This window comes from Argentina silus (genome assembly GCF_951799395.1).
Source record: "Argentina silus genome assembly, chromosome: 2".
Lineage (NCBI taxonomy): Eukaryota > Metazoa > Chordata > Actinopteri > Argentiniformes > Argentinidae > Argentina > Argentina silus.
In genome coordinates, this window is record NC_139656.1 from 17,266,960 (window position 1) to 17,281,959 (window position 15,000).

The window sequence follows — 15,000 nt, forward strand, 5'->3', positions numbered from 1 at the left end:
ATAAAACACATAAAATCCCCCAAAATATAATCGAAGACTAATGGCTGTTCGGTAACAAACATTACAAACAAAGAAACTTGTCTAACCAACTATCATTCTAGCATGTTTTGACAAAAAGCTGACCATATTTCATTTCTCTCTCACAGATAGTGGTGGTTAATTGCCACTTAATTACACAGAACACATTGACTCACTTTGGACAGGTCTCTCATTAGTGCTGAGCTAACTTAACTCTTGCTGCATCTTAACACCACACTGTTGGAAATACACAATTATGAACACTAACACTTGAAATAACACTTGAAGTACCCAGAGTGAGGTCCAGAGACGTCCATTTGTTGAAATTAGAGTAATAATAAATAATGAATAATTATTGAATTAGATCAATACCACGCAACAACTAATGCACTGGTTGCGTTTAGTCAGGACTTCAGTATCATTGAAATACCATATTTTGTATTTTAAAAAACGACACATTAAATATAACATATTGACGGACCAAATATGAAGCGCATTACAGTTTGAGGGTCGCTTCACTCTTTATTAGCCGCACTCCCTGCTCACTCACTGCTGCACATGTTTTACAGAGGGCAGAATGCTCCCAGTTCCATTTTTGCAATCAACTTGTTTGTCAGGGAAATACTGAGCACATTAACCTTTCTTTTCATAAACACACCAGACACACACACACACACACACACACACACACACACACACACACACACACACACACACACACACACACACACACACACACAGGAGAGCAAATTGTTTGCATCATCCATTATCCATATCATTCCACATTGACTGCCCACTTTTGGTATTGTTATCATTGTTATCCCTGGCCTTTACGCAGACACACATACTGTAGCCTACATACATAAACGAAAGAAGATATATGATGCTCATTGAAAACAATGTCTAAATAGACTGAGAGAAGAACTGCGTTTCGACATACTGATGTCTCTTTTTTAGGTGCTGTTATGGAAAATACATTGATAGAACTGTTTTCAGGTTATACACTTTCATATGACTGATACAACTTGTTGTTTTCAGGTTATACACTTTCATATAACTTGTGTAAATACTGTTATTACATTTTCTCTTGCCACACCTCTAAAGTTCTATAGCCATTGTTCTGAGAAGCACTGTATAATTTACCATATGAACAGCGGTGATTTCGGAGGGAATGGTGAGGGAGAGCAGTAATGGGGGGACAGACATATATGCCGATAGGTGTGAAATGTTGAACGCCGATTGATCAGTAAGAAAGCGTCGATTGATCAGTAACAATGTCTCCCCATTGTTTATTCTCTTCCGCCCTCTCTCACGTAAGCACAAGCTTGTTGGTGATAGCCTTGGCGGCGCCTACCATTATGTTCAATCTGTATAAAAGACAACCCTGATAAACGCCTCTTCAGACTTGTGCTGAACAGACCCCCGAATCTACGCTGGGCTGCTGTTACGCTCTTGTCTCTTGTTTGCAAGCAATAAATACCGGACTCAGATATTGTGGCTACTCAGGACTTGTTTCTTGATTCTTACCTCCAAAGAGCTGAAGTACAGAGTGGTAAATCCTAGACTTCCACCACAGTGCACACTGGCTTGTATTCACATGTAATCTCACATTGATCATGCAAATAACTGTTATTGTCTTTCTGTCTATGTGTGCGACCCATTACGATTCATCACCATGATGAGGGTAAAGCTACGGTAAGGCTAGCACAAATGTACCACGTCCAGTTGATAAGACTAGTGTTAAAGTAATAACAACAGTCTTAGAATATGAGGAATATCCACATCATCCTATCTACAATTTATCTGGAGATAAGGTTAAAGTAACAAAAGTATGGATACCTTTGATGATATACTCAATACTTGCATGGTAGCAATCATGTACGATGCATAACATAGATTGTCATGTCATATTACTGGACACGAAAGCATCATTCATTTAACAAAAGTGATTTGAGTCAAGGTGGGTGTAGTAACTGAGGAGTAACAAATCCTTTACCTGCACTGTATCCCACACTGGATTGCAAGGATTAGCGGTAAAACTTTTGAATCTCCTGGACTCCAGTTTGAGCTGCTCTGTTTGTGATTAGGTCTGAGGTCCTAGAGGAGGCCCTCCAGTAAGTTCAGGGCTAGTAAGCAAACCTTTCACTCTCTCTCAGCACCCTGGTGGCAACATCAATATGTCCCAAGTTTTCTACAAGAGGCCCACACAAGCAAACATTCATGCATACTGTACTGGACACTCTCTTGTACAAGCACACAAGCACAGACATGCACGCATGCACACACGCACACGCACACACGCATTTAATATGTGCATACACAAAATCAATTCCTAGGGGGACTAGTCGATTGTTCACACAAATGAGAGGTGAAGTTTAACACCAAGACTACTGTATTTTCCGGTAAAGATCCCACCTATGATATCACTCACACTTCAGACTAGCGACTAAAACACCCCAAATAGGAGAAAAGTACAACTTTTAATTTTGCTCGGTCTGATGGACGGTGTGAATCTGTTTCCGAAGGCTAGGGCTCCGGGCTCCATACAGATATCGGAGGAGTGTCATAAGAATGAATGAACCACTCTCGCATTGGAACTGCCAAGCTGTCAAGCAGTGCGCAGAATGCATGACTGACATGCTTTGATTGGTCGATTTAATATAGAGAGAGGGGGAGACGAGCAGGCGCCTAGCAGAGCTCAGTTAGAGCGAGGAGATATGGAGCGGTCGGTGTAAGTCTATTTGTAGAAGACATGGAGCGTTAACTCTCTAGGTATCCACCTTGTTAGAAGGCCTTTTTTTTTTTTTTTTTAGAACAGGAGTTAAGATATACTTTGTTATCATTTGATCCTGGCCATGTACAACACATCAACAGGGACAGAGCTACTTTAAGAGATTTGAGACTCACTTCTCTGAGAGATTGTTCTCAAGATTCTCTGGGAGGTGATGTAGGCTTTAGCTCAATGGGCTATCACTGACTTGGATCACATTAAAAGACAAGAATTTGGTGCTATGACTTGGATCACACAGTTGGTATCATCAGCTCCTTGGGTTGCTGCAGAGAAGAAGCAGATGTCAAAAGGGGGTTGTACTGTAATTTAGTTGAGGTATATTACTGTAGTTTGCTGCTTCTGATGAAAAACAAGCGGATTACGAGATTATGACAGGCCAAAGTAGAATTTACTCTGTTTGTGCACGTAATTTCTTGTTACTAAAAATGTAACATTATTGTTTTTCCCTCTCCAATTTAGAGGGAGATCAATATTCGGCTTTGTTTATCAGAGTGACGGGCCCTGGATATTGCATTTTTATGTTTCTTTTAAAAGAGGGCATTAAAACATAATATATCTGTGGCTGTTTTATGGGCTGACAGTGGGGTAGGGAGATGGTGTTAATGATCTAAAACAATGGAACAATTACGACTTCTCTCTTCTTCATATGTGCTCACGGTATACAAATATCCATCATACATCCGTCTCACTTCTCTGATCCCCAGTAATGAAGATGCACCTCTGGAGTCTCTTCAATAAACACAGATAAACTGCACTGGGGCTACTCTGGCTGGGTGGAGCAGCAGGTCTGAGATTGTGTACACTGTATTTAAGCGTTTGTGTAGGTCACAGTGGTGGAAATGGAAGCAAAGATGTGATGATTTCATCACTCACCTTGCACTGATGTGCATGGATAGTGGGGAAAGATTCCATTAACTAATTTCCTTTGTATATCAAATTTGAGGTTATTGAAAGGTATGTCATATGAACACAACAGTTTTAACAATTGATTAGTAGTGGTGCGGTAAGGGTTGTGCTCTGAGTTGTACAGTAAGGGTTGTACAGTAAGGTTCACACCCACTACACCACCTACCCTATATAGGACAGACAATAACAACCCATTTAGTCACACTGCAGAGCGGCAACTCCAGTTCTCTCCGTCCCTGCCACTTAGCGTCAGTTTGGATGGTGGCAGAGGGAGAGTTGGGAGAGAGGCTCTTGATAAATGCTCCGGATGATTCCCTTTGTGAGTGATTGAGCACTAACCCTGTTTAGCTTCTTTAATATACTTGTATTAGCATGAATAAATAACGAGCGTGTCCAGCTCTTCTGAATATTTGATTGTGTCTCCCTAATAGGCCTGCGTCTCCTGTCGCATGATGCCATTGCGACTCTGTTGGTGTCATAACCACGGCCGGCGGCCATCGATCTTTATCGCTGGGCCCTAAATCAATTAGAAGCCCCCCCGATGGGAAATAGAAAGCTCATACCAACTGAACCAAGCAGGCCCTTTTGTGCTCCATCAAAAACAAAAGAGCCTGATATTAATGTTTTGCATCCATACTTCAGTCTGTGATTATTGATGTCAAAGAGGACCGAGTCTTAGTTTGAGGCTTAAAAACAGGGCGGATTTAAAGGACACGTTGTGATTGTTTGAACCAAATCTCTATGTTTTATGTTAACTTACTGGGCACCAGCGATACCCTCATCAGTCAACAATGAAAGAAATAGGGACAAATGTTAAACTGTGAAAAAAGGCTCCAAAAGCGCTCAAATATGTCATTTTTGAAAATGCAAAGCTTCAAATATAGTGATGCTGGTCTTTAGGTGTGGTACAGTACATAAAATATTGTGGCGATCAGAACTTTTTCCGCTATGTTATTTTCCATTTTTTGGGACTCGAGTGATACTCTGTATTCTGTATGTGAAACGGATGAAATTGCCAAGTCCACCATTGATTGTTAGCCTGTAGAGTAGTCCTGTTTTATTCCTCCTGACTTCTTTCCCTCACTACTGACGCACCTCACTGTGTCCAGTGTACCCATTTCCTTAATTCACTCATGTCACACAGCCAAATCAGACAGGTTTGTGTACAGGTACCAGGGACCTTGTGGGCATTTTTTTAGGGGAAGTGCAGAAACTGCAGCCTAATGAGAGCAGCACAACCAGATTGACAAATGTAACCCAGGGCAGGACTTCAGATGAGATAATAACTCAGGCATGGCATGTGGTCATCACAGCTGACCATCTCTCTTTTCTGCTTCACCGTTATTGCGGTTGCCTAGAGCATCCAGGAGCAGTGAGGGACACTTTAACACTGTACTGCAGTTCTCAGTGCAACATCTAGACACACAAGTCTGTGGATGTAGTGTCCAACACCTTCAAAGAAAGGGCGTCAACCACACTCTAAAATTGAACACATTTAGGAGAATGATTGTCCTGTTTTAATGAAAATGTTAGGAAAATACAGAAATACAAGTTGAATGTTGTCAATTCAAGTCCTTTTCCTGTATCTGTGACAACTTATTTTGTATATTTAGTTTTCATTTTGTCTGAGGTATCAAACAGAAAAGAGAACAAATGTTCTGTAACTCTTCACTTTCTTATTCCTTTCTTCCCTGTTCCACCACCTCTCTTCTCTTCTCCTCTCTCAATCCCTCAACCCCTCTCTCCTGACAAATGCCTTGTCCACACCTCCCACATTGGCAGCATTAACCCGTTTCACCTTTGACCCCTCCTGACAGAGCTGACAGCCCAAAAAAGTGCAGTACTAAAACAGAAGAGAACACTATTCATTTGCACAGCCTCCTGGAGAGGACACCTTTCCCAGATTAATTGGGGAGTGTAGTAGCTATTACTAATGTTGTTTTTGTTTTAAAAGACAGGCGTCTGAGTCTTTCTAAAAGGAGAGGCCCACACACATTCTGTTTCCATAAGACCCCATTAGTGTCATCTGCAGAAGAGAGGGGTGATTTTTTTTTTTTTTTTTTTTTTTTTTTTGAGAGCAGGAGCAGTACCAGGCCACTTCTACTAGCCGGAGCAAAGGGAGGCTCCACTCTCAATTGCATGTCTTATATTGTTCTTATATTGTATATTGTATATTATATTGTATATTATATCTTATATTGTATATTGCAGCTGCACTATACTGGCTGTAACACCATATTGCATGTGCTACAATTATAATGAGATTTTGAGTATAGGGCATTGATTTCTCTTAAAGGAAAGATTGCAGAATTAGGTTGCTGTTGAATGTTCTGATTTGTTTTATCCTTCCAATTAAAAGTCCCAATACGTCACTTTACTTTTGTATTTTGGGAGAAATTTATATTTTCCTACAATTTCCCCAATGTCATGTCGGAAAAGCGTTCAGAAATATGACATTTTTGTTCACTTACAGTATACAGCTCACAGGCTTTTAGCATACTGTATAGCCCCTTTTACATCCTTGGCTTACCCCTACTAGCTAACCACATCACATCACGTATTAGCATTTCAGCACATATAGTAGACATCATAGTAGACATTGCAATAACAATAGATAGATCCTGCAAGTTATCAGTCAATACAGATCAGGAAGTTCAGCAAAAATAAAGAGATTCCTTGAAATAAATAATGACATTAATCTGATTGATATTTAACCATTTATGTCTGCAAAACGTGCAGTATTCTGTTGATGGAGTTGTTGTAGCTTGCCAGCTAGCTAACTTATAGCATTCCAAAACACCACGCTAGATCTGTGTGATTGACAGCTGTCAACACATTCAAATGTCGAAGATTCTGTAGTGAATTTGAATCCTCTGTCCCTGCCCCTGATCTCTTTTCGGAGAGTGACTCAGAGTCCTCCAATCATGAATGAGATCTATCCCTTAGATTTGAGCCAGAAGCTCTGGTTGCTTGAATGTTCTCTGAACTGCAATCACTTTACCAGGGTATTACAAACAGGACTCTCGGCTGATGCTGTTGCCATTCCAACACAGCATGAGTACGGTGACTAATAATATTATACATAGTGGAGATTGTGGGTTATCATAGTCTTGGGGATGGAACAGCTATAGTTAACTGGCTAGTGATCAGACCCGTTCTCCTCTTCACGTCAAAAGCCGCAATGTATTGTTGGGGTATGAGTTTTTGATACATGTAATTCAAATTGCGAAAATAGAAGTGTATAATTGTTGATATAAACATTTGTGTAGAGACACTTCATAATGCAGAATATCATCAATCTGCGTTGTCAATCTACGTTATTGTGTAATCTTCCCTTTAAAGATAGGTGCAAACAGGAAGGAGCTACAGTGCCTCTTTCAGGAGTGGTGTACGCAGGAACTCATTGATAACTTTACATACACTTGGCAATAAGGAAACTTTGCTTGTTGCTTTCAAAAGTATACGTAGCTCAATGAGATCATTCTAAAGGTCTTAGATGACGAGATTAACTTTTAAGGACCACATTGCAAATGGATAAAAAGAGTACTGTATAAACACACACACACACACACACACACACACACACACACACACACACACACACACACACACACACACACAGTCTCTTGACAGTCACATAAACCAAAATTATGATTTGTAGCAGCCAATTAAAGGTGTGAAAGTATGAAGATACCAAATAATTGTATGTCATTACGAGGGATTTAATGACTCTAGAACGGTTGAGAGGCAGAGTGGTTATCTGCTCTGGTGCTCTGGGAGAGTTGGTGACCACTACTGTCAAGGCTCTGCAGTGCCATAAATAGTATTAACTGATTGTAGGTTCACTACAATGTAGGCAATGTACAGCAAGACCTGACAATGCAATTGACCTTATTGTAAACAATTTAGTTGCATACTTTGTTTTTGATTGAATAATCCAATATATTTTGAATTATAAATAATCTAAAAAGCATTTTGAATACTTCAAAATATCAATGCATGATTTGGTCCATAAGCACTCAGTCACTGCTCTTAGCAAATCAATCTTTTGAAGTGATCTCGAAACATGTAAATACACTGAATATGTAAATCAAAATGAAGTAAATAGGTTAAAATGTGCATTAGTAATTCATCACAAAACTATTTAATCCAAAGCACTTTTTTTTGTATCGTGCAAATACTGACACATGTACTTCAAGGCTCCACTGTATTTTCAAAGGGTGTTCTGGGCACATAAAAAATTCATGAGGACATAATAATTAGACAGAATATTTTCTCTCAGAGCAATGAAGAAATCAAAAAGGCTCCGAGTACATTTGATTTCTCTGGCCTTAAAATGAATTGAAAGGTGAGAGGCACAAGGCTAAAACACGTGCTTGTTCTAGGCCATTCCTTTTGCTCATCAAACTCTTTCACTAATTTGTCCCCACTCTCCACCATATTTCTGCTCTTATTGTATATTATTTTGTTTTAGTTGGCTGCACATTTGAATTGCTAATTAAACTTATTTTAATATATTCATAAGACTCATCAAGGCAGACGCATATATCAAAGTGCCCAAACTTGTATTGATGTTAAATATCAAAGAGGTGATTACTTGGTAACATCGGTAGTTTTAGCTCTTAATTGCTCTGCTCCATGTCCAAAAGATTTGAAGTGTGACTAGGAGAAGCCTGGGAGTTTTTAAGGGACAGAGAAGAAGAAAACACAAACATAAAGTATATAGTTACTAGTCGAACATGTCTTGATAAAAAATATATATTTTGAAGATGATGTTTGTGAAAGTGTTGTTCTTGTTTCAGTATGTTTTTTTTTTTTTTTTTTAATTCATATTCCCTTTTTTTCTTCTCTTTCCTAATGAGAAAGCTACTGAAAAGGCAGCCCCAGCATTTTTTATTCTGACATACTTTTGAAATAAACAGACAAACAAGCTAACAAACTAAAATTCCCGCTGCCTCTTGTACAGTGTGGTTTGTACAGTATGGACAAAGACATGCATTTTGCAGGTGTCTGTTCTATAAATTGACAACAAAGGAAAGCAGCACTCGAAAACACATGAAAGGCAGCTATTCATTAGAACTGTTTTACATTTTTCCTCTTTCTAATTAGACCCACAAACAATAATATGGTTACCTTCTTATTTCAGAAGGCAAGATGAGGAAGAGAATAATGAATCGTTACATGCAGGGTATTTTTTTGGTGTGATTTTTGTTCTGCCCCTCCTTTTTAGCAGTGGAAATTATATTGCACTCGCCAATGTAGCGCCATTAACTCCTCCTGCCACTTTCCAGGTCACTAATTTTTCAGCTATGAGTTCATTCTGCTTAGACCGATATGCTGTCTCTTTAATGAGGTTATTTCTGGGTTATTACCTCAGCCCATGTTACGCCACCTTATGTGAGAGACCTAATTGATGTAAATCAAATATGGTTAGCAGCGACTAACCTGAATCTTCCTTCTTTTCCCCCTTTATTCAAAGAATATTCATTTGCAAACAATAAGTCACCCTCAAATCTCTCTATTAGATTTGACTGGACTTCAACAGGACACAGGGGGTGACATTTCTTTCCTTTTTTCATTTTCAATTATCCCACTCGGAACAGGAATGTTGGATTTTCAGACAATCCCATTTCGGGGAGTCAAGACGTAAATGTGAGCGCATGCTCACAGAAGCAGAAGACTGGGCACTGAGGAGACGTGCTGGCATTTGACTTTGCTGAATAAGCTCAAGGTGTGCAGTGCAGCAGGTCCGAAGTGTTATTGAGAGAGGGAGAGAGAGAGAGAGAAAGAAAGAGAGAGAGAATGAGAGGGCTCCGTTAGTCTCGTTCATTAAGCTCCTGTCTCATTGAGTGGTGAAATGAGGCAGGCCTGCTGAAGGGTAGACGGGATAGGGCCTTGTTGAGGCAGACTGGACATTTGCTCTGGGTCCTACACTCTTGGAAACACTTAACTAGAACCAAAAAAAGGGTATCCAGCTGTCCCTGTGGGAGAATCCTTTGAACAGCTCTTTTTGGTTCCACATCGAACCCTCTAGAGAGTTTTTGGTTCCTTGTCGAACCCTCTCTTTGAAAAGAGTTTTACATCTTTCTTCCACAGGGGCAGCTTCCAAAGTCTTTTGGAAGCCTTTTTTCCTTGTGTGCCTGTACAGTATACAGTACACTGAGAGGAGACAGAGGATGGCAAGTGAGTAGAAGGGTAACTCCACCTCTGATACATATGTCATGAGTCTGGATTTACTCTATAAACTTCCCCAATCCCGAACTTCAATTTTTCATAACCTCAAAGTATGACATTTCAAAGGTAATCAAATCAGTGACGTGCCTTATCATAATCATACAACATGATTACATGTATACTTCAGATTTACTGAATTGCAGTCCTAGACAGGGAATTGGAGGCATGTGACTTTTTAAGGCAAACAGGAAGTGACAGCTCTCATCACTTCCCCCTCCAAGCCTGTGTACCGCTGAGAAGACCCTACTACATGCTATCAAAGCCTCTCTCTTGGGGTAGCATACAGGCCTTGTGAAAAGCTCTGTGATGTACTCACACTCTCACACACACACACAAACACGCACACACACACACACACAGACACACTAAATCCACAGCTTTGTGTCACTGTCTACTCTCGTCCTCTCTGGCTTTGCCAGTCTAGTTACCCTCCGTGATCAGTGCATGCACCGGCGGTGGCACATCGTCCTTCCACGACGCCTCTCGTCGTCGTCATTAAGCCGGATCAGGGAGCCGTCGTCGCCGTCCTCCCCTGGTGGAATGTAATCATGAGAGACGCCAACGATGGCGGTGGAGGCACAACATACAGTAAGAATGTTCCCTACCCCCTAAAATCCCACAACCATCAAAGGCAGCCGCTGTCCGTCAAAGTCAGATTGCCGCTTACGGTGAGTGACTGAGGGAGAGTGACACTAAGCGTAGGCTGAATACACCTCCGTCAGGCCCTGGCAGGTCGCCATGACAGCGGGGGTGGGCAGGGTGTCCCTCACGTCGGGGGATTAGGCCATTGAGCTGCCATCCCTGTGCCACTCGGCTCTATGCACAAGGTGCCAGAAATCGATGGGAGCAAACAGAACCCGGCAGGGTGAAACGTCAACAGCGGGCGACTTTAAATATGCTCCATATAGAATATTTATACGTATACTCTCTCAAATAATAAGGTAGGCCTATCATTGTCAGGAGTTGTGGCTATAGAGTAGGTATTGGCAACAATAACAACAACAACAGCAACAAGTACAGATGTTTGTAAATCTGACAAAAACAGTGACCCACATGCCATTTAAGGGTAGCTAATAGGAACTTATTATTACTTTAGGAATTTAGCTGAGTATTTCTGATACTGTGTGTAGCTACACCATAGTATCATACCTTCAGAGCGAGCTGATGACACCGCTGTTTGCTTGTGAATGAATTAATGAATGTTGAATGTTCTTTAGACAAGAAGTAGAAGCCTACCACTTTCACTGTAATGTGTGTATTATTTATTGTGTCTATGTGTGTGTGCGTGTGTAAATAAGTATTGAGCTTTAACAAAAGAATACATTTTAACTAATCTTCTTTGTGGACAATAGACCTGAGAATGAGATTGAAGTGGATGAAGATGCATTTAGTTGTTGGCCATCCGAAGGTCTGTCTCTCAGGCTTTGACATCTGTGTACTTTCAGCCAGGCCTTAATTGACTACAACAACAAACTGTGTTGAATGGATTGGTTCAAAATTGAAATATGTTTCATCCCATTTCCATCCACAAACTATACAAACTCTTAAATGGGCTCTTAATTCACCTGTGTCAATGACAATTTCAAACTCCTCTCTGTTACAACAAGAGTAATGAAAAAATTGTAAACATGCTGGTTGTAATGGCGGGAGTACTCAGGGAAAGGACTCGACTCAGAGACAAAAAATTAAATCCAATAGAATAGTCTTTACTTTCAAAAAGGTTCGGTACACGGGTAGGCAGTCAACGTGTAGGCAGATAATCCAGGAAGGGGGTAGGCAAAGCAGGGTTCAGTACACAGGTAGGCAGTTCAAAAAGGCAGGCAGATAATCTGAAAAGGGGTAGGCAAAACAGCAAAGTCAAAAACACACTCGGAGATCAAAAACCAGGAACACTTATCACTAGGAAATGCTGGGACGTATGACACGAAGGTACAAAGACGAACTGGCACAGAGACAGGTGAACACACAGACTAAATACACAGGGAAGGATGATTAGGAACAGGTGAAGCCAATCAGGGCAGGGTAGACAATCACACAGGCGGGAAACACACAAGGGCAGGTGGTGAAGTGTCTGAAATGACAGACAAGGTGAGGAACACAAAAATAAACAGGAAACAATAAATGAATAACATGAAACAAAGACAAACATAAACTAAGAAATAGGACGAGACGTTACACCGGTGATACGAGACTTGTGTACAGTGTTTTTTTTTATTTATTATTTATTATTACCTATCTTGGACTCAGGGCTTTGATAGTGATCCTGTTAAATTAAGTGTTAGGGCATTATCCCGCGCATTCTCCCAGTCACTTCTTTAATTTAGTTGTTATAATTAGGCATTAACTGGTGTCAGTTGTGCGGCCACTAACAGCCCACTCAGTTCTGCTTGTCTGCATTATCACAGTTTGGGGGAGAAAGTAAATTATAATGAAGGACTATATAGTCCAATTACAGATAAAAGCAGCCAAGTGCAGTGCTGTAATTAGGTGCCACTACCTCTCCTTCCCCTCAGAATGGCATGTCCATGGGAATACCTAATAGCCATTTTTATTACTTTTAACCCCTTACTCATGTTTTAACCCAAGGACTTTCAATCATAGAGACAACCAATGGCGAAAAGTGCCCCTCTCGTGCTCCGCAAACAGTTATTGTGCACATCACACACAGGGCTAAACAAAGTTAGCAGGCACAGAAGGAGAGGAGGCGAAAGAGGAGAGGAGAGGAGAGGAAGGGGGTGAGATGGAGAATGGGGGAGTTGGTTCAGAGCTGCTTGGACTCTTCAGGAGTGAGGGGTGGAGGACGAGGAGGCACATCCTCATGTTCTCACTTTAATGGGTCAGTATTTAATTATTTGGAATGGCGTAGCTGTCTCTTGTAGCCGGCAATGTAGTTCCATGCTGGAGCACTTACAAGGCAGGCCCGGTAATTAAACTGTAAGATCACCTCTCCGTTCCTCTCTCTTTCAGTCTTTTCCTCTTACCTCCTCCCCCCCCCCCCCCCCTCTCTCTGTCAGGGTAGACAACATGGTTTGGAAAGTGTGAATTCACAAGGCAAGGAGAAAGCAAATTAAGGGCTGGTGGAACGAGGGTGATTTTGGGCTTGGGATGTGGGGGGGAGGGGGTGGGGGTGGTGATAGTGGTGGTGGTGGTGGTGGTAGTTGGTGGATCCACACTGAACAGTCAATCTATAGACCTTGGGGAACTGCATAAGTGTGGCCATCATTTGGTACACCAGGACTGGTTAAAATGGTGAGTGGTGAATGTCACAAATAAGTTAATAAGTAATTTTGTGTTTTATCGTTTATGTACTATACATCCCATATCATTAAACAAAGTTTGAGGTTGAAAAGCATGTTGTTCATTAATTTGCCAAAACAATAATCACTCTCTGTTCTGATGCAACCAGATAATCATCCACATTTGACTAACATTATAGCAAGTGGAATGGAAGGCTAAATCCTTATCCATTTGTAACTATTGAAGGCCCTATAGCCGGATGGCTGTTGGGAGTGTGTTGTGACAGGCATTGTTTTCCAGAGTTTGGCGGCGACAGACGATGGATTAAACGATGAATAAGTGATTTATTAGCTGCCGCTGTCACGCTGGTTAGATGGATTACTACATGTGACCTTTGACCCCACTTACCAGACTTCTCCCCAGTGTTTCAGGGGAGAAGAGGTGTGTGTGTGTGTGTGCATGTGTGTTTGTACTGGGAAGGTGTGTTGGTGGGTCCGCTGGCCAGCTGTAATCTCATGACAGGATGGGACTGCTTGATCAATGGCCTAATGAACAGTGTATTTCATTGGCCCAATGAACTGACTTGTGTTGGCCAGACATATGTGCCTTGCCGTGGATAAGGTGTCTTCCTAGTGAAGGTAAAAGGTAATATAGAACATTTTAGAGCTGTGTGTTAGCATGACCACATTAGCCCATATTATCTGCAATGTACATTCACTGGCCAAAGAGACATAGAGAGAGAGAGAGATTCATCAAACACGTATTTGCAAATCTGCAATGTTTGCAATTTCTAGTCTCTCGTAACATCTCTGCAGTGTGTCAGACATTTCAGAATAGTTTTTCACATTTTAGTTTAGTATTTGTTATTGAATTGTTTTACACTTTTAAAACAAAACAAACAAAACACAACAAAACACATCAACATTGAAATGACAGCTTCATATTATACATGCTTATTTAGCTTTGCTTGTTGTGATGACAAGACATTTCCTTAAATAAAAACAACTGATGACCACTGATGACCAAATCTGAAATCAGAAGTTTTATAATGTATCATATGATAAAAGTGTGACCAGCACATGACCATTCACATGTGTTTTCTAAACAAACCAATTTAGTTATTCATGTTTAATTTAAAGATTTCAGGACATCTCAAGTCTGGAAAAACCGAACGTGAGTTGTCCATTATAGCAGAGTCTGTTTGAAGGAAAGAGGGAGGAAGAGATGGAGAGACGGAGCAACATGCTACTGTAGCATGCAGACTGTATAATTGTGGACCGACTCAGGATTAAATGGAGGGGAATAATGGGATTCATCGGGCTTCATTGTTTTTACCTAAGCTCTACATCTAGAACTCTACATCTAGATGGTCAGACCCATCTTTTCCATTCTCTCTCTCTCTCTCTCTCTCTCTCTCTCTCTCTCTCTCTCTCTCTCTCTATCTCTCCTTTGATGAGCTTTTGCAATAAAACACAAAACAAAGGGACAGGGGTTTTGTGCCTCTGCTGACTTCGTTATGGGATCCATAATAAAGAAAAGTAATATGCTTTAAACATTAAATAAGACTTTAATTGAAGCACATGAAAAACGTGCCATCTGAAGATGTAATTGAATGTCGCCATGGAGCTGGGGGAATTAAAATAGGTCATTTTATGTGTTGCTTTATTTTTGATTGAATCCGCTCCTAAGTGGTTGAGACAGTGGAATTATCAGTTTTCAGATGCTACGTGAAGTACTCAATGCCAGCATGCCTTTTTGAAATGAGTGGAGAGAGAGAAGGAGGGGAAGGGGTGACAGAGACAAATGCCTCAGCA